General features: G+C 44.3%; 1 pseudogene across 1 annotated transcript; it reads left to right on the plus strand.

Annotated features, from left to right (window-relative positions):
- The first annotated feature begins 5,810 nt into the window (after window positions 1-5,810).
- On the plus strand, window positions 5,811-15,467 carry LOC146007302 (C3a anaphylatoxin chemotactic receptor pseudogene; annotated as a pseudogene). Its single transcript, XR_014444321.1, has 2 exons — window positions 5,811-5,945; window positions 13,336-15,467. The product of XR_014444321.1 is annotated as a C3a anaphylatoxin chemotactic receptor pseudogene (transcript).
- Window positions 15,468-20,981: the final 5,514 nt, after the last annotated feature.

Consider the following 20,981-nt stretch of genomic DNA (forward strand, 5'->3'; position numbering starts at 1 on the left):
GCGTGTGAGTAAATGACCTAGTAGAAGGATTCATCAATGGCGGATCAAACTGCGACTTTGGTTTTAATTTACACAACTCGACAGGTATATTGGCCCTTATTCTGATCGGTGCGGCCAGATCATAAATATGCGGCCAGGACCGTGCAGGCGAATCCCCGCCTTCCATACGGATCGCCACCTCCGTCCGTACGCGGATATGTGGCGGTCCGCATGAAAGTGGACGGGGATACGCCTCCTCCATCTTGGGAGCAGCCCCTGCATTCGATGGTCGCCGAACATCGAATGCAGGGCCGCACGCTCCACCAGCGCCCGCCACCCTAGACCACACGGACACTTGTCCGTATGAAATCATGTATGGGGGCGGGCAGCTGACATCCGGCGATGTCAGATGCCCGCCCCCTACACATGCGTCACGGCTTCATTACCATGCATACGCCCTGCGTTTGCATGGGAACGCCCATGAAACGCGGGGCGTATGCATAGGGTAATGAGGCTAAGTAGCCCTTCACGCCCCTCTCCGCCCTCTGTGCGGCGTCTAAAGAATACGTGCGGCGAAACCGCTTGCACATGCGCAGAGTGACCTCTGCACATGCGCAGTCGAAAACCATCGGCGGTACGACCGCATGCGGACAATTCCGCACCGATCAGAATAAGGGCCATTGTCCGATCTGGTTGCCTTATCAGAAGATTTAAAGTATTCCTGTAACTTAAGCTGTCTATTGAGTTTAAATATCTTCATCTTCCGTAGGAATGGATCAAAAGGAGTTGTAGGTACGAAGTTCAATCCCCTGCTTAACACATTGATCTCATCACTGGTCAGCGGATTAGTAGAGAGGTTAAAAATTAACTCCTCTTTCCTTGAGCAGGCGGTTTGCGACCTCTTGATGCGGTTGCATTGGCCGCCTCTCCGGTTATATCTGCATCTGGTAATCGTAGCTGCGCCCTCCTGCATGTCCCAAAAGGGGCCGGTGTAGCCTTGCGCCTACGAGTGGTAGTTTCCCCCTCACTCGCTGAGGTAGCTGATTCATTGGATGTGTCAAATCTATGGCCACGGCGTGGTCTTCTGTTGTATTGGGGTTTTGTGGAATTGTATCCACCCCCGTCAGCCAACCATATACACTATGAGAATCATAGTCACTGTTGACTTTATTTAACTTCTCATGTTTATATTTGACCAGATCCCGCTTGTAGTTCTCAATCTGGGTCTGGAGTTTTTGTATCCAGTCACAGGACTGATCCTTAATGAATTGTTGCTTGTGCTTGCTCTCAAAGGTCCTTAACAGCACCCTTGCAGTAAAAGAGAAAAAAAAATACTTTTTTTTTCTTTGAAAAAGAAATAGGGAAGCGCCCCTGGACTTTTATGGCACACATGTCAGCACCCCTAAACAGTGACAGACAAACACCAGGCGCTGGGCGGCGTTTAGAGGAGCTGCAAAGCTGTGAATTAGACCTTTCCATATGCCCTTTAGGTGCCACCAAACTCCTACACATGCCCCTTACATGCCATCAGACCCCTCCACATGCCCCTTACGTGCCATCAGACCTTTCCATATGCCCTTTAGGTGCCATCAGACGCCTCCACACGCCCCTTCGCAAGCATCATCCATTGAATCATACTCATAATATTGCCGTAGTGTGGGTGAAAGGCTGAGAATTATCACAGATTATAAGATTATTTTTATTTTTCCAGACAGAGAGGTGGAACAGATCTCCCGAGAGTCACTCCACAGCAAACACAGAGAACTGGGGGCGTAATTCAGTAGGCCAGATTACCAAAAACCGCTGTATGGTGTTCTCCGTCAATCTGCAAGCACGCATGCGCGATCCTTGAAACTGTGATCATATTGGGAAAAATATGGCCACAGCCTGAGGAACGGCAGGAGTGGCGATGGGTCGTGACATGGCTTTGCGGACCAAAAACATTTGCAATCTAGGACCATCCCTGGAATTTATGGTAAGCGATGTGTCCTGGTGTATCCAGCAGCTAGGAAACGGCACGGAAGCGCGGGTCTGCAGCCCCGACAGATCCTTCAGGCTGTAAGCAGAACGGAACTGGATACCAAAGAGTAAATACGTTTTATACTATAGATGACATTTTTGGTTTTAATATTTTTTTTTGAGAAAACAAAAGAATGCATAGAGGAAGGAAGTTGTGTAAGATTAGATAAAACAGCCTTAAACCTTTGGTTAGCCTCCAGATTCTCTCAGATATACCAAGTCAGTGGCTGACCACAGATACCCGTCACTCACCATCTCACAAGGACAGGTAAGAGTAATTACAGGTGTACTGTAGCATAGATTAAAGGTAAAACATTGATCAGATCAGATCAATAGATACTGTACATTATCAATATTTTCTAAAAATGTAGCCAAGACTGTATGTGACAGGACAGAACAGACGGCACCGCAGGGACTGTACGTGATAGGACAGAACAGACGGCAGCGCAGGGACTGTACGTGATAGGACAGAACAGATGGCAGCGCAGTGACTGTACGTGATAGGACAGAACAAACATTAGCGCAGGGACCGTACGTGATAGGACAGAACAGACGACAGGCGGGTACTGTACGTGATAGGACAGAACAGGACAAGAAGATGGGGATACCAAGAAATTATGGTTGTGTAGCCCAAGGAAGACAGTCACGCAGTGCAGTGATTCCTGCCAAAATTTAAAAAAACAACAACCCTATAGCTCTAATTTGCACAGGAAGAATATCACACCTATAGCAGCTGTTTGTATTCAGGGGTGTACACACAGTGTGATTTTGCTTGCGATTTGATTGGGATCGAATTGAACGGCAAGCAAAATGCATTCGATTTGGACTATATAGTACAGATATGTACTATACACTCTTGCTTGCACAGACTATTTTTCTATTCGATTTCAATGCTGCGGGGCCACGCATTGGGATCAAATGGAAATGGAATTCGCTCAATTTCTGTTTGATTTTGATTCGATTTTGCTTATATAAGCAAAATCGAATAGAAAAATAGCCAAAATTGAATTGTGTGTACGCCCTATTAAGGAGTGTACACACTAAAATATATAAAAACAATTACACATATTGTGGCCCTTTTGAACAATATCATTTGTAATATCATCTAGTGCAGTGGTCTCCAACCTTTTTTGGGGCGGGAGCTACTCGAGACAAAATAAACCGCCTGAAGAGCTACTAAAAAATTTTAAAAACAAGAAATCTGCATAATAATCAAAAAATGCCCTTTACACATTATGCCACACACTGTAATGGCCCTGACACATTATGCCGCATACCACAATGCCCCAGACACAATATGCCACACACTGCAATGTCCAATGTGTCACAAACATACCTCCCAACACTGGAGAGGAAAAGGGTATACACATATACCCCACAGTGCCAGGAACAAGTATGCCCCCACAGTGCCAGGAACATGTATGCCCCCACAGTGCCAGGAACAAGTATGCCCCCACAGTGCCAGGAACAAGTATGCCCCCACAGTGCCAGGAACAAGTATGCCCCCACAGTGCCAGGAACAAGTGTATACGCTCAATCGTTAACAGTGCGTTCTCCCTCAGGGTCATTACTGACCCCTCTGTTGTCTGTACACGCATCTCAATTTGAATATATCATCAACGACTGCTTGTTCAGCAGAGAGGCCAGATACAGGTTGGCTATCCCTTATCGGGACATACCAAAACCGAAATATTCCGAAAACCATAGGTTCCCCCCCGCACCTTTATTTATACTCACCTCATCCCCGGTGTCTGCGGTGGCCATCGGACTTCTCTTCAGCGGCATCTCCGGTCCCAAGGATGCATTGAGCGGATGTGCATTGCATTCTTAGGACCGGTGATACCTCTAAAGAGGAATCCAATGACCACAGTGGACACCAGGGAACACCGTGGATTTCGGGGGACCGTTGGAACACCAGCATGGGACCAGGTGAGTATGTAAAAAAAAAATTCTAATATCCACAATAATTCGTTAATCAAAATGAGCATTTCATATAAGGGATACTCAACCTTTATCGCTGAACGATATCATTAACAATATCGTTCAGTGTGTATGCACTAGATTGTTCACTAGTCAGTTCAAGGGGAAATTGTTGACGATATGGTCCAAAGATGATATTGTATAGTGTGTAAGCACCTTTAGAGGTTAGATAACGCTGCAGAATGCAGTAAGCGGTACACAGTGGTGCCGATACAGTAAAAGTATATACAGTATTAAAAACACAGCTAATATAAAGACCTCAATGTTGTAGCAATGTACGTAGAAAACATAGTACTTTGCATCAGGCGGTTGTTTGCATCAGGCGGTTGTTTGAATCAGGCGGTTGTAGGCGGTTATTGTATAAGCTCCTGGATGGGAAACCACACTGATAAGATAAGCGACAATCACTTCATCTGAAACATTGAAAACATTAACATTTTGACTGGTCTGCCCTCATAGTTAAAGGTCACAATTAGGGTTGCCACCTCACTCATCATTGATTCCTGGAGATCTCCCCTTCTAACTAATGAGCGTGCCAAAGGCGTGCGTGCTCCCGGGAAAAGTGGGTGTGGCCTCATTAAATGGGCACGGTCTATCCGGAAAAGTGGGCGTGGCATCCGCACTAAAAATCTAAAACAACCTTTTTGTCCATTACACACATTACACAAGATTACCTTGATGTCCCTAGATTCCATGCCCCTTTTTATACAGGTTAGTACCTGACTGTTTTTAGTTAATTTGGACTCCTAGGTCCTTTTCCAATTCTGATTTACCCAATTCTACCCCGTTTAAATGATTGGTTTAGTTCTTATTTGCGACAAAATCGCTAATGTTCTATTGCAGTGGTTCCCAACCCTGGTCCTCAAGTACCCCCAACAGTGCATGTTTTGCAGGTCTCCACACAGAATCACAAGTGCTATAATTAGCTCCACATGTGGATCATTTCAAATGTGCCTGAATAATGAGTGCACCTGCCGGGTGACCTGGAAAACGTGCACTGTTGGGGGTACTTGAGGACCAGGGTTGGGAACCACTGTTCCATTGTATGCAACAAGGTCGCTTACGGTGCTTGCTTTTTAGTGCCAGTGCCACCTCGTCTCCCTGCAAGACCTGGTGGCACCGGATTTGGGGTGGACTTAATTTGCCCCTTCAAACGTGGCTGTTAAAGGTGAAGTCTTTGCACCAGTGGTTTCTAGGGGAAATAATAGAGTTAGCTGTTACAGTAGGGGGCTGGGACTTTTTCCTTACATTGGTTATAGCTTCTTTTTGTTATTCCCATTCTCCATTCATACAACCATATCGTGGTCATGTGATCTGTATCCTCACCTCAATTCAGTCCTGTATTCAGTTTAGGTTACTCATTTTTTATTTCTGGATAGTCCTGCACCTGCTCCAGGTACCTTATTGCTCTAGTTCCCTGTTCTATTGCTATAGAACAGGTGCAAACCATAACATTATCACCGGCCATTTACTGGAGTATAGCAGGATAACTCCTGCTCCGCAAATTCCAGTCCAGTTTTCTGTTTCCAGCCAAAGTATGGAAGAGGATCCAGTTCTAGTCCTGTCTGGCAGACTGAAGTTTTGTTAGGACATGCAGGTATCTACTAAAGAAAAAAAAAAATTCGGACAAATCTAATTTTTGTCAATCATGCATACAAGGAGGTTATGGCACCTATAAGAATGACTGCTCTTTGCCTTCAGAGTTTGGGCAATCAGGAGTTACTCAGAATGTGGCTGAGCAGTTGTCAAAATCATCATCTGACCAAATTCAGCTGACTACTGAAGTTGTTGGAGGTGATTCATATTCCACTAAAGTTATTTCTCAATCCTGTAAAGCAGAGAAAACAGCAGATTTGAATTTCTATAATTCTAGGGTTATCCCTACTCTGTTGTCTGAAGGAAGATTCCGGAGTATCCTGCATCCTAAACTTTCTGAGGCAGAGCGCTAACGAAGAAAGAATGACAGGGTGAGATTTAATAGGATGAGAGATTCAGAAAGTGAGAGATTTGGTAAGAAATCTCCAGTTGTTTTTAAAGCTGCAATCTTTTACACTGCAAAATCAAACTAAGGTCGACAGGACATTAGGTCGACACAAGCATTATGTCGACATGGGCAAGTTTGACAGTTAAAAGGTCAGCTTAGATCGCTAAAATCCATAAAAAAAGAAAAATTGCATAGGGATCTTGTTTGAAAAGACTGGGTTTTCTGTGTAGCAGTCCACCTGCACTGGATATCTTATTAGCTCAGTGGTGGCCAACCCGAGGCTCTTGAGCCTCATGCGGCTCTCCCCCTTGTAAAGTGCGGCTCCTGCTCCCACTGCTGCCCGCCGCCCACCGTCCGTCCCAGTCCCCACTGCTCCCGGTTCCCTGAATCCCTTCTCCTTCTGAGGGGAGGAGAGCGCGCATTGCGCATCTCTCCTACCCCTTACTGTGCATCCTTGTGACTGGACCATGGCCAGCAGCCAATCAGGAGCCGGCCAGCGAGCTTTGATTGGTGGACAGACCAGTCACAGGGAAGTGAGGGGGGAAGGAGACGTGCGCTGTGCTGTGCTTGTGTGTGCTCTCCTCCCCTCCCCTCGGTGACATGACAGGAGTCGGACTGCAGGGGGACGCCAGACTGTCCTCTCCCTGCCCGGCAGCAGCTGCAACAACGGTGAGTGCTGCTGCTGGGAAATTTGCACTGTGGGGGCATAGCAGTTTGTGGCACTGTGGGGGCATACCAGCTTTCTGGCACCGTAGGGGTATACCCGGTACCGTGTGGTGCATACCTGGCACCATGGGGGCATATGTATATATGACACTGCACTATTGGAGGCATATTTGTATCACACCCACCCAAGGGGTCAAAATAGACTACACCCCTTTTTTTGGCGCATGCGCCTTCGGCGCACGCATGATGTCAGCTCTTTAGCTTGACTACCGATATTTTTCGGCTCTTTACCTCTGACCGGTTGGCCACCCCTGTATTAGCTGATAACCCTTCATTAGGGATTCTCACCAGCTGCTCCCCGCCGGTGATACTTCCTGTTTAGCTCTTAGTGAGTGTTCAGCATTAGCTGCACAAGGTGCTGCTCCTTGGTTCATTTTGCCAGCCTTAGCCTAGCCATGTGTCTGCGGCCCAGCCTTCTGTCTCCAGCATACCTTAGCCTGTATTTGCTTTCTGAGTTCCCAGTCTGGCGTTTCTACACCTGTAGTTGAAATCCACTACAACAAGCTGCATCTCCTGCAGGCCTCCTGCACATTGCAGCTAGGGCTCTGTTTATATACTAGTTTATGTCTATTTTGCTTCTCAGGTTATTTTTTTTATGTATGCTGGCTTATTAGCAGCAAGGCCGCCTCTGATTCTTATCTGCGAAAAGGTGGCTATTGTTCTTGTGTGTGCTACGAGGTCACTTCTCGTTTTTGTGTGTTTTGTTATTTCTCACTTTTCCTTAGTTTTTCAGGTAGCCGTCAAGTTTTATTTAGTTAGTTTTCCTCTTGTCTTCCCTTGATTCCACTGGTGCCTGGTCTCCCTGTAAGACCTGGTGGAACCGGAGTTGGGTCAGGCTTCAAACGTGGCTGTTAAAGGTGAAGTCTTAGCACCGCAGGTATCCAGTGGTTTCTAGAGGAAACTATAGAGTTAGCTGTTAGAGTAGGGTGCTGTGACATTTCCTCAGAGCTTGGTTTTTGTTATTCCCATTTTCCATTCATACAGCCATACCCTGGTCATATGATCTGTAGCCTCACCTCTATGCTCCTGGCTTCTGTCAGTTAATCTTGTCAGTCCTGAGGCCTTTTCTCAGTTTAAGTTACTCATTTGTAATTTCTGCATAGTCCTGCAACTGCTTCAGGTACCTTATTGCTCTAGTTCCCTGTTCTATCCCTATAGAACATGTGCTAATCATAACAGCCAGTTTCTTACCCAACTACAGATTAATAACCCTAGTCCCACCTCCTCCATTTTATTGATCAAGCTCTTGTGCAGTACGGTATGAATGGCCTTTGCAAAATCCAGGTAGACTATGTCTACTGCATTCCCAATATCTAAATTCTTGCTGACTTCCTCGTAAAAAAAGTTATCAGGTTGGTTTGGCACAAACGATTTGTAATAAACCTATGCTGGTTTCCACTGATTATACTATGCCAAATAGGCCTGGATCTTACCTAATCTACCTTTATCTAAAGTTTGCTGGGTCATCTCTTTTTCCCTTTTTGAATATTGGTACTACTTCCCCTAATCTCCAGTCCCTTGGCATCATACCGGATGACATTAATTTGGTACACATGCACTCGCATGCTAATATCAAATGGTGGGGGGCATTCGGCAGGGCAGCGGGCGAATAGACGTAGCCTAGCAAACAGGTCCGAATCAGGCCCAGTGTTGTTGGATCTCCTAAAATCTATCACCACAACCTTAATTTCCTTGCTATTTAAAAGCAAATGATTGTCCTCTACCTATTTAACAAGTTGAATCACCTCCATATAACTGTCCTCCTCCCTTTCGATAAACAAGCCCACTATCATAGTATAGTATATCCGATGTATCTATGGAACATAAAAAGGGATATAAAACCCACTCTGGATGGACTCCTTTGTTCAATAAATGTTCAGACGAGAGAGAGAAGCACCATCTTGAACGACTGTGGACAGTCAGTCAAGAAATCTAACAACCAATTAGACATGGGCACATCATTATATGGGGCGGACCGTATAGAGAGAACCTGGTCCTCTATGGCCGTTTCATTGACGACCTCTTCATTATATGGAGAGGGGGTCAAGAAACGGCCCTTGAATTCGTTAATCATCTCAACCACAATTCCTATAACCTCACCTTCACTCACACTTTCAGTTTCACATCTATTAATTTCCTGGATATTGCGTTCTCTGTCCATGATAGACTCCTTATATCCAATAATTACCTCAAACCAGTAGGGACAAACAATTACTTACACTACAATAGCGGACACTATAAACCGTGGATCCGCAATATCCCTAAAAATCAACTATTGCGTCTCCGCCGCAATTGCACTAAAGACTCAGACTTTCAGTCCCAATCTGTATCAATGCTTGATCATGTTAGAAGAAGGGGTTACCCCGATAGACTTTTGGAAGAGGCAGTTGAAACTGTAGCAAAAGTACAACGTGTAAATTTACTTAAAAATAACAAGAAACCTCTGGAGAGTAAAAAGAATGAATACCAATCCCTAGTGTTTATTTCAAAATACAATAAAGAATCCCATAACATAAAAAAGATAATACTAAAAAATTTTGAAATTTTAAATTACGATAAAGTATTGAAAGGTACCCTAGAGAAACCCAAAGTAGTTTTCAGGAGAAACAGGAACTTAAAAGACCAAATAGCTCCAAGTTTACTACCCTCACTTCCTTCAACATCCATGAACACCTGGATCCCCAATAAACCTCCTGGAAATTTTAGATGTAATAAAAATATCTGTCTCACATGTAAACATATGGTAAATAAAGCTAAAAACATAACATCATTTCATAATAAAAGTATTTTTTCTTTAAAACAATTTATTAATTGCGACACAACATATTGTGTCTATCTCCTTGAGTGTCCCTGCAAACTGCAGTATGTTGGGAGAACCACCCGCAGCATAAAAACTCGCTTTAGAGAGCATAGGACCAACATTCTAAAAAAACTTCTAAATCACAGTATCCCTCGTCACTTCTCCAAACATCATGACAGTGACCCCGGGGGTCTCACCATAACAGCAATAGAACATATCCCCATTACCAAAAGAGGTGGCGACCGATTTACCAAATTGTGTCTGGCCGAAACCTCTTGGATATTTAAGTTAGACACACTTAATCCACAGGGCTTAAATGAAGCGTTAGATCTTACCTGTATGGATTAATGGTGCTTTTGTATATGGCTTACTGTTCCCTTTTCGATTGACAATCTCTATCCTATGTTTCTATATTTTGAGTCTCTACTCCGTGCGGGCCAGGGGGAATGTGGTCTACCCATGATGCTTGGTCGGGGTTAATCCCCCCATGACGTCATGGGTTTGCAGACCTGACTCCCCCTGGTTCCCACGGATTTAGAGCCATATAACACTAATCAATTATTCATGGATACCCTCCTTATATAATGGTCTCCTGTACTATATGACGTTCATAATTCAGAACAAAAACATTTCCATTAAAATAAAATAATAACTGTTTTTATTGTGTTTACTTACTGTATATAATCTGGTGTCTTGATCTTCTACTTATTATATTTTTTCACTAATTTTAGTTATGATACCTAGGTTTTCTATATATATATATTTTTTTCTAATAATTATAATCAAAATAAAATAAAACTAAAATAAAATAAAATAAAATGAAATAAGTTTATATCTCTGGTATCAAAAACCTCTGTTCGACTTATATATATCTTCCCTACTACCTTCTGCTCTATGTAATTACGACTGCAACTACAAAAAACTCCTCTTGTTTATCTTGTGGAACGATAATAGGTTTAACTCTCTCTGATTTTATCACATATTGTGTTTACCCCTTTAAATGCGATTATTTTACTATTTTTGAAAAACGAGAAAATTTTAACAATAGATCGTTTTTGAGTACTGGTTATTCATATGTTCGTTATATATGCACTAGTTTTAATTATTTTGCGATATAAATGTCTCATTACTGGACACACTTGCTTGGTATATTGTTAACGACTGCACATGTGATTCAATGCCTCCATTGGTTAAACAAGCGCTTGATATCCAATAAATACCAACATTTAGAAGGAACATCTATCCGTCTTGAAAAAGTCTCCGCCTCCTGAGACGAAACGCGTCGACGTCACTGGTCACGTCACGTCACGTCTGCAAACCTCCATGTCTCCCTTCCCACCGCCCATCACACGAGCTGGTCTGCCGCGGTCCTTTGAAAATCTTTGTGATCCACCGTCATCTGGCAGCAGCGAGTGAATACCATCTGGCGGTCGAGGTTCCCCTCCCGCTCCCCTCCGCTATCTGGCTTCCATTACAGCCGCCCGTACCGGATGATTTCTGGGCATATACATCTACTACTGGATCCCGGGTTGAGCGGTAAGACCCAACAAGCTCCCCGCATTATCTCTGCACTGTGGTCGGGTTGAGCCAATTACCATCAGAAGCTCCCCGATACACGTATCCCCTCAAACATATCAACGGAGGGTGAGATATATTGCATACCTTTCAGCTTCGCACTAACCTGCTGTTTAAGCTTGAATTGACTGAGCTACATCTGATTGTGCCGCTGGCTAACCTGCTTCCCATATCCTCACCCCTCTCCTCCTCCCCTCTCCTGCTTATGCATTCAAACTGCTATGAATGACTGCTACTAATCCTCATCACCAATATACTCCGGAGTATTTCCACACATATTAGTTTGCAAACGTGACCTACACATGGCCATATAGATTAATGCTTTTAACATTGTATACTATTATATGAATCTATGTTGTAATTTATGTCCTTTTTTGATATATGTATCATTTTTATATTTTTCTCTATAAATTTACTTAAATATTGAACAGAGTGTCCAGTATCATTCTGTCCGGTGGTATCCTATAACATTCATCCACTAGCAGCGCAAAGTGGTTTTAAACCCCATATTTCTTTGACGTTTTCCTTATGAGCTCTAGCCAACTCATATAAAGCCATCTGCAGCAGCAGTGGATCAATTATATTGAACCACATTTGTGGTGTAATATATATTACATATATTTTCTATATTTGATATATAACAGCGCCAGAATAACTGTGCAATACGAGTTGAATTTGTCCACTCATATTTGCGCATTCCCCCCCCCCCTTCTTCATGGGCACATCATAAATAATCTGTCGATGCGTGGCTCTCAGTATGTGCGGCATATATACGCCAGGAACAGCTGGTACCAAAGGATACCCACAAATATTAGTTATCACCTAAAATTATAATGGGGGGGGGGATGCAGAAGTTATGACCATGTCTGCTGCAGTTCTACCATCTCTTTAATGGGCGTAATCCTAGTGCAATGTGTCATTTTTTATATACGTGTTTCTGTTTTGTTTTTTGATCTACTGTAAATTTCAAAGATAAAATGTGCCCTCCCGATTGAAAAAAGTGCTCTGCCTGGTGGTCCGCACCATATTTTAGGGCAGGGTGCAGACCACCAAGCAGGGCACTTTTTTTTAATCGGGAGGGCACATTTTATCTTTGAAATTTACAGTAGATCAAAAAACAAAACAGAAACACGTATATATAAAATTCCACATTGCACTAGGATTACGCCCATTAAACATTGTCATACTCTGCTATGCCCATTACATATTCTGTTGTAATGACAATAACACATTATGGCACACACTGTAATGCCTGTTTCACATTATACCACACACCATAATGCCCATTACATATGATGGCACACACTGAAAGTTCTCAGCGGTATGTCAGCGTGGTAGGGGGTAGCATAAGGGCGCACAGTGCCACACACAAAAAGGGTAGGGTGCATTTTTAGGTTTTAAAAAAGGTAAGGGTGCGGCACCCTGTAAAAGAAGCTTAGAGGGAACACTAGTCCACCATGGCCGTTGTAGATAGGAATTTAAATAAAGCTAATAAATTATTTGATTTTGAAGGATTTATTTTGAGCATTGGCTCACTTGACTATGCTGTGGAGGGATGCGGTCATTTGGTCTACTGCATTATGGTAGAAAGTCATTAGGTCGAATCCATTAGGTCGACATGCTAAAAGGTCGACATGACTCTAGGTCGACATGGGAAAAGGTCGACACGATTCTAGTTCGAAAGGTCATTAGTTCGACAGGTCATTAGTTCGACAAGGTCATTAGTTCGACATTGTCTATTTCGACATTCACAAGGTCGACATGGAGTTTTTCACTGTTTTTTGAGCCAACATGTGCCGACAGGCGGTATTTCATGCCCTACCATCCACTAGGGCGTGGTGGGAGAATAAAATAGTGTGCCGAGCGTAGCGAGGCACCGTGCCCGACGCATAGCGAGCGCAGCGAGCGATGCGAGGGGATGCAGTGCACTTTAAACTGTGTCCATGTCGACTGTGTTGACATTCAGGTAAAAAAACAGTGAAAAACCCCATGTCGACCTTGTGAATGTCGACATAGACAATGTCGAACTAATGACCTTGTCGAACTAATGACCTGTCGAACTAATGACCTTTCGACCTAGAATCATGTCGACCTTTTCCCATGTCGACCTAGAATCATGTCGACCTTTTAGCATGTCGACCTAATGGATTCGACCTAATGACTTTCTACCATAATGCAATAGACCAAATGATCCCAACCCGCTGTGGATTATTGTTCAATATGTATATATATATATTAGGAGAAATAATTTATACTCTCAATATGTCAACAGGGAGTCAGGATGTTTAATAACAGTGATGAAGACAGTTACCCAACATCTACCTCCAATTTCAAACATGATCACTTATTCACCAAGCTTGTTTTATCTATCACCTTTCTGGTGGGTGTTCCTGGCAATATCCTGGTGCTATGGGTCACTGGCGTGAAGATGAAATGGACAGTGTCCACCATTTGGTTTTGGAACCTTGCACTTGCCGACTTGACCTGCTGCCTGAGTATCCCGTTCACCTTCGCACAGTTCTTCTACCGGGAATTTCTGTATGGACCAGCGCTCTGCAAGATTTTACCTTCCATCATAACTCTTAATATGTGTGCCAGCATCTTCACCCTGGTGGCTATAAGCATTGACCGCTGTGTCCTGGTTGTGCGGCCTGTGTGGGCACAGAATCACCGCAGCCGGAGGATGGCGTGTTTGGCCTGCATGGTCATTTGGATGTTGTCGTTCCTGATGTGTCTCCCCATCTTCATTCACAGAAAGATCTTCCTAATCCAGAACACCGCTATATGCAGCTATGAGTATTACTTATTTAGTGACCATGACAACAAAACCATAAGTTACACCATTACTATGACACGTATGACATTCGGATTTCTGTTGCCATTTGTGATTATTTCTGCCTGTTACATCCACCTGACGCTTAAAGTACAAGGGAGCAGGTTTATAAAAGAAGGTGGCAAAACCACCAAGGTGGTATTCAGCATCATTGTAGCGTTCTTTGTGACCTGGGCCCCCTACCATGTCATTGGCGTAACCTTACTATACAAGGACAGCAGGGCAGTAATTATTCTGTATGGGATCTCCCAGGCCTTGGCTTACTCCAACAGTTGTATCAACCCAATCTTATACGTCTTCATTGGCAGAGACTTCAAGAGCAAGCTGCGCCAATCCCTGCACAAGCTCATGGAGAGCGCGCTTAGGGAAGATACAATTAGAAAGTCCACTGTTCGCAGCAGGAATGAAGCCACCATCGTGGGCAGTGTAGCAAACCAGGGCAACTCCTACCTGTAATTCCCTGTGGGGTCCGCTGTCTATTTGGAAATGTGAGGCATGTGTGCATGCATGGGATTGCAAAAATTAACAAGCGACTAAGTGGTCTAGGGAGAGCATTGGGTGCAGATCCCAGAGGCCAGATCGGGCTACCATAATATCAGGGGAGTGGCTTCCCACTCAAAGTACTCTCTCTGCTGTTTGCACCTGAACTATCTAGCTCTGGGACTGCCTCTCTGGCTGTGATTAGCAGGGAGACCGTCCAATTGGAAGTCACTGCCACCGCTTGGCAGTTCCCATGGGTGCTGGGTTTTACCATGTGCATTTCAAACAGTCCAGGGGGCCCCACACCCTACATATTTTTTTAATACTGACTCCTCCGAAAGCAGCACTGCAGTTCAGATGGAACCAATCTCTTTTTCCCCGGCAGCGCGCCAGATTTCAGTATCTGGCGGCTGCTGGTGGAGGGCGATGGTGTCTCCATCTGTACCTGCATTGAAAATAGCTACTGCTTCAGAGACTGAGCCCTCTAGCGTTCAGACTCTACAGCGCTGCTGCCATCAGAGAGGAGGAGGCCTGGATGGAGGGGGCTGCACACAGGCCTCCTTCGCTCTTAAAGAGCCCCTGGTCCTACTGTTGCATACAGTATTGTCCTGCCAGTATACAATATCACGAAGCATATGTAAGAAGGTCCGGAGGTGCGGGATGCCGACTGATCTCGGGTGTTTTTTATTTTAAAATCTGCAATCATTTACAAGACATGGTTTTACCATGTAAATGATTGCCGCTTTAAAACAATGTCCAAGATCGGACGCCATCCCACACCTCTGGCCAACTCTGACCCTATTACATATGCCCCCCTGGCCACTTACGCATAAGCCTAACCCACTGTTTACCCACTGTTTATGATGTCATCATGTAGTCTCTCTTATAAATGTTCCGGATGGTTTTATTTTATTGCTTGAAATGCCTTAATTTGTTAATAATTGTAATAATCAATACTTTCCTCAAGCTTTAATGTACGTACATATTTCATGCCAACATGAAAAGCCTCTGGCAGTATAATTGTTGTGCCACCAAATAAAGGACTCCCTGCCCTGGGACCTGTAAGGATGCCAACACTTATGTTTAGAGCATAATAGCCACAATATTACAGAATTGAATCACATTCATTCAAAGGATGAATAAAGTCTGGTTCTTTTTGTAGCAGTCACAAATTGATATGTATGTTTGTGGGGAAGGGGAATATGGGGTGGTTGAGAGTAGTCCCGAACTGGTAAGTGGTATAATACCAAGAGAATGTTGTAGTTTAGGATTCCTGTGATAACTGACATAGGCCTACTTTGTAGGCATATATATCATAGGTTACCCCTGAAATAACTTGTTTTTTAGGGTTCCTTAGTATTTGACTGTCAGTGGTGCACCCGAGATTGACAATAGAATTGTTAGTGCCAAGGGAGGCAGAGGGAGAAAGAAAACTCTTGTTGGGAGCACCCCTGCATCACAGAAAAAGATGTTGATAGTCACTGTTATTAAAAATAAATTGGTTGCCTACCTGACCCTCTCCTTCAGGGAGAAAATGCTCTGTAATTACCATTCCCTGGTAATGTATGATTGTCAGCACCTGTGTGGAGCATGGTAATTGATAAGAAAGGTGTCCCCACAGGTGCTGGCAATCCTACATTACCAGGGAAGTCCAGGAACAGAGCATTTTCTCCCTGAAGGAGAGGGTCAGGCAGGCAACCCTGGAATAGTCCTTGTTCAACAATAAGCTAAAAAAGCGCTGCAAAAATGTATAGGTAATATGTGGCAAGTTCTGCCTTAGGCATACTTGCCTACCCTCCCGGAATGGCTGGGAGGGTCCCGCAAATCGGGTCCCCCTCCCGGCCACCCGGGAAGGTGGGCAAGTCTCCAGCATTTTCGCTACAGCCCTGTCATTTCGGGTAATTTTAGTTCCTCCCACCATCCACGGACACACAAATTGTTGCAGCTGCCAGTCATGGGGGTGTGGCTTAGTGACGTCATCCTCACCCCGCTCCCAAAACGTAGCCTCTTCCCGCCTCCCTCTCACTCCTCTTCGGGCTTCTCCCGGAGAGGAGTTTCAAGAAGTCGGCAAGTATGGCCTTAGGTGTAGGTCCTTTGGAGATGGTTTATTCAAGAAAAATCAAGTGTGAGCCTCATTTTTCCTTTCTTAAACCATGATGTATTGGTGGTAATAAGGATTTAAATCATATGTTACTTTTTCTAAAAAAAAAAACTTAAATCTCCAGAAATGAACACACTCAAAAAAGATTGTTATGCATAACACAAAAATTGATTGTAAATTTGACATAATAGGCCAACAATGAGTGTATCCTGTGAGACAGATGCAGACAGATCCCAATGCGCAGCGAAACGTACGTCAGGGAATCCTGCCGAGTCACGTGGTGTACACACGTGACCGGCATCCAGGCCAGAGACGGAAGCAGACGGAAGGGACAACAGACACCACCGCCAGCCCTCTGGGGCGCTGCAGTGATCTCACCCACTATACCTACCAAGGCTGGGAGAGGTAACCACTGGATTTATCCAGTGGTTATTTATCTATGTTCACAGTTTATCTAAACTTACCTGAATGCCAGCATTACTGCCGGGTATCTGTCTGTCCATAAAGGATGAACCCCTAAGGGATAAAAAGGCGCTGGAATTGGTTCAGATCCCAGTTGCTGTGCAAAAGTGGGGTAGTTACTCCCACAAGCAAGAAAAAGGAAAAAAGTAATGGCACAGCGCTGATTTGAGGAGGAATGATCACCATGGGATATAAGTTATAAATTGTTTTAATAAAAACAGAGGACGTGCAGAGCTAGGGCAATGCTGTTATAAATAATGAATGTATACTGATGTTATAATATGCAGTGATATTGGGAATCCCAAGGAGGGATACGGCCGCCATAGGCAAAATTAATCCCCAAAAAGGGATAGCAGAAATATAGCACTTGAGATGTACATAGAAACTGTCTAGCTCAGACACACAATTACAGTACTCTAAGTCAAACCAGAAAATACAGGACCCTGCCGAGGTTTACTGCCGGTCCAGGCAGAAACCCCATAAAGGAACAGTATAACCACTATAATAACCAAGAAACCCGAGTTGTAGGTTTCTGATAAACCAAAAATATCCACTCTGACGATTGCAATAAATACCAAAGCTGATACCATCTCCCACATAAAAGGGAACAAGAAGACATAATTGAGCAATAGACTGGTGCAATGTTGATCTGAGCCAAACACAAGTACTTTACTGTTGCTATTTTTTGCTACTGTGAAATAGATAGACTTGGGCTCTGTGCCAGAAAGTAGAACTATCTATAAAGGCAATAATAGGCAGAAATAAAGAATTAGGTATACCAGAGCCAATTCACGCACATAAAATAAAAATAAAAACCATAATCACTGCGACAGCAACCCTAGCTCTGCACTATTTTAAAACTATTTTTTCTTTCACCGTCAATCTTTTCCTTTGCACTTTATGGTTCATTAATGTTGTAACTGTATGTCATTTTAACCTTGATTTCACCATATCTAAGGGGGGGTACACACCAGAACGATTAGGGCTCAATTCCATCAATCTGGATCCAATTCCGACCGATTGGATGCAGATTGTATGTAGATTGGGCATGTTTCGATCCGATTCCAATCCGATGCGCGTCCCCGCTGTCGTTTGGTCGTTTTACAGATCCTACCTGCTGCAAGTAGGATCTGTAAAAGATCCATTGAACTGGATACAGATTCAGATCGGATTGGGATCAGATTGGATGCAGATCGTTAGCAGATAGTTAGCAGATCGTGTGCTCCAACAGATCGTGCGACCATCACACAATCTGCTAACGATCTATTAACAATCAGGATCGTTCTGGTGTGTACCAGGCCTAATAGTCCCCATGTCCCCTGGTTTCAGTTAATAAAAGAAAAACCAGGAGGACATTTTTATGAAAAACTAAGAAAAATCAAGAAAAAAACAATCAAGAAAAATCAATCTTCATCAGAAAATTCAATAAAGGTGTGCATCCAACCCTACAACCCCTTCTTTTTCCCTGTTTACATAAGCTTACCAAAGGTTGTGAGGATAGCACCCCCACCACAAAAAGAAATTAATACTGTAGGTGGTAAGACCTACATTTAAAGGTCCCAAAGCAATAGAGTGCAGATTTATCTCTCTTGTTTTGTGTTTTAATAAAAACACACATAAAATAAATACATTGACATTGGCATAAACTTATTAAAAATATTGATATATAAAATCTCACTGTCAGGATGGATGCTGGAGCCACCAACACACAGATCTTAAGTTGTGGTCCAATTGGTAAGTGCACTTTACCGTGACCGCTTGTGATGTAATTCCACTGCTTGGAGTGGTGCAATTGTGCATCCAATCACAGCCCGAAGGACGTGAGGCCAGCCCTGGCCGGTGGAAGATGAGACCAAGTCTATGGCAATGAGATGACCTCCTGGAGGTGACTGTGATATTGTATTCACCTGGAGGTATTGGGAGGTCAGATGTTTGGGGACAGGCACTGGTCCTCAGGGTATTACCCAGGGGGGACTTTACTGGAACAGGTGGCTATGATGTGCGAGCCAGACCGGGAGATGCGTCTCTGTCAGTGGTCCCTTGCTGGTGATTCCTGGGAGGCTGGTGTCTAGACAGGTGGCTGGGGATGGTGGAGCTCACCTGGAGATGGATCTCTGTTGGGGGGGTCCCGGAAACGGATGGTGTTTTCCTGTAAAAGGATCTCCGGAGCGGCACTGGATGCGAGTGGTGTATAATGAAGGGTGGCTGGATCCAATCCTGAGAGTGGAGGAGTCTCAACCTAACACGTTTCACCAGTTCAACTGTCTTTATCAAAGTTGAATTTGATAAAGCCAGTTGAACTGGTGAAACGCGTTAGGTTGAGACCCCTATTCACTATTGTACTAAACACAACACTATTCATAGACTATAATGACACAAATTTCAAATGAACAAAAATTGGAATGAATCAGAATGATTTGCAGTTTGCGGAAACTCCCAGTGTTAGACTGCATGGAGGCCACCCAGCAGAGGGCAAAGCCGCCTCGCAAGCCGGGTCCTTCCCCGAAGCACTCGCACATTACCGGTTGCCTCCTGGCTGCACAGCCCAGCTGCGAAGACAGGTGTAGGCCATTTTTCATGCAGTAGCAGCTCCGCGTGATGTCACACAGCCACCACGCCCACTGAAACGGTCCGGACATGCTTTCATTGTCTGAACTGTGTCCCAAAAATGGTTGACCGCCACCCCCTCCCCCCCAACGTTTGGTCACCACCCCCCATTGCGCTGTGAACTGTGGTCACATTTGTCATAATTTGACTGCGGTTCTTATGTATGGTACACACCAGAACGAGCAGATCGTGAGACGATTGTACAATGGTCGCACGATCTGTATGGTGCACACAATCTGGTTAAGATCTGGATCATCGACAAATCCTGACTGCAGCTGGTAGGATCTCCAAAATGACCAAACGTTCCAGCGGGGGCGCGCATCGGATCGGATCTAAAACATGCCAAAGCATGCCCAATTTTCGTACAATTGGTCGAGATCGAATATGGTGGAATTGAGGTCACAGCGTTCTGGTGTGTACCCACCATTAGACTGTGCATGGTATTTTATTAGCCCCAGTGTGCAGAATGGTATGTCAGGAGTGGGGCAGTAAAAACTAAAAGACTGTATCGTCCAAATGTCATACCGATGTCAAAAAAGCCTGGACAGCAGAAAACATTGGTTGACACCATCCCAACCAAGCAATAATACAGTATACATATTCCACAAAATAAGTAACACATCCCAGAATTCCTTAGTGTATAATAGCCAGCATTGTTTTTTATTCATTCTTATACGTATGCTCATTTACAACGATTTAAAGGGTCACATCGCTGCAGATCTAAAGATGGACATTGATTTTTGATGGTTTACCGCACAGGCTCTCAAACTCGGCCCTCAGGACCCGGCACAGTGCATATTTTTGAGATCTCCTCACAGAATCACAAGTAACATAGGGGGTCATTCTGGTTGGCTCCCCCCCCCCCCCCCCCCCCCCCCCACTGCCGTGCAAATATCCCCGCCGCTTTGCGAATGCATGTTTTGCATAAACATCCATTGGGAGGGTAGCATATGTGAATATGCGCAGTAAGAAACATTGGTCCCCCGTGAGAACACGCCATGGACTGAAGCAACTAGAACCAGGCCCATAATAAGCTCCACTTGCAGAACTTTTCAAAAACTCATTGCCAGGAGATAAAAATGCTTGTTGACAGGGGTTAAATGCTCATTTGCAAGGGGCTACATTGTCCTTGCCAGGGTTTTCATGCTTGTTGCCAGGGGTTACATGCTCATTGCCACGGGTTTCTTGCTTGAAGGCGCACAAGCATTTCAATAATCTGGCACTTACGCGTAACGTTGTATATGCTGCACACCCCTGACAGGCGCTAGAGGTCCAGTAGGGACGCAAGGATGTGTCTCCTCCAGTCGACGACCATTTGTGGAGGACTGTAAAGGAAGATAAATGTTTGTATCAGTAAAAAAAGACAGAACCAATAAAACGTGTGGGTCTATTATTACAAGATACTCCTATTAGCTCACATTTGTCTTACATTCAA

The sequence above is a fragment of the Crinia signifera genome, chromosome 6 (assembly GCF_055691185.1).
Source record: "Crinia signifera chromosome 6, ASM5569118v1, whole genome shotgun sequence".
Taxonomy (NCBI): Eukaryota; Metazoa; Chordata; class Amphibia; order Anura; family Myobatrachidae; genus Crinia; species Crinia signifera.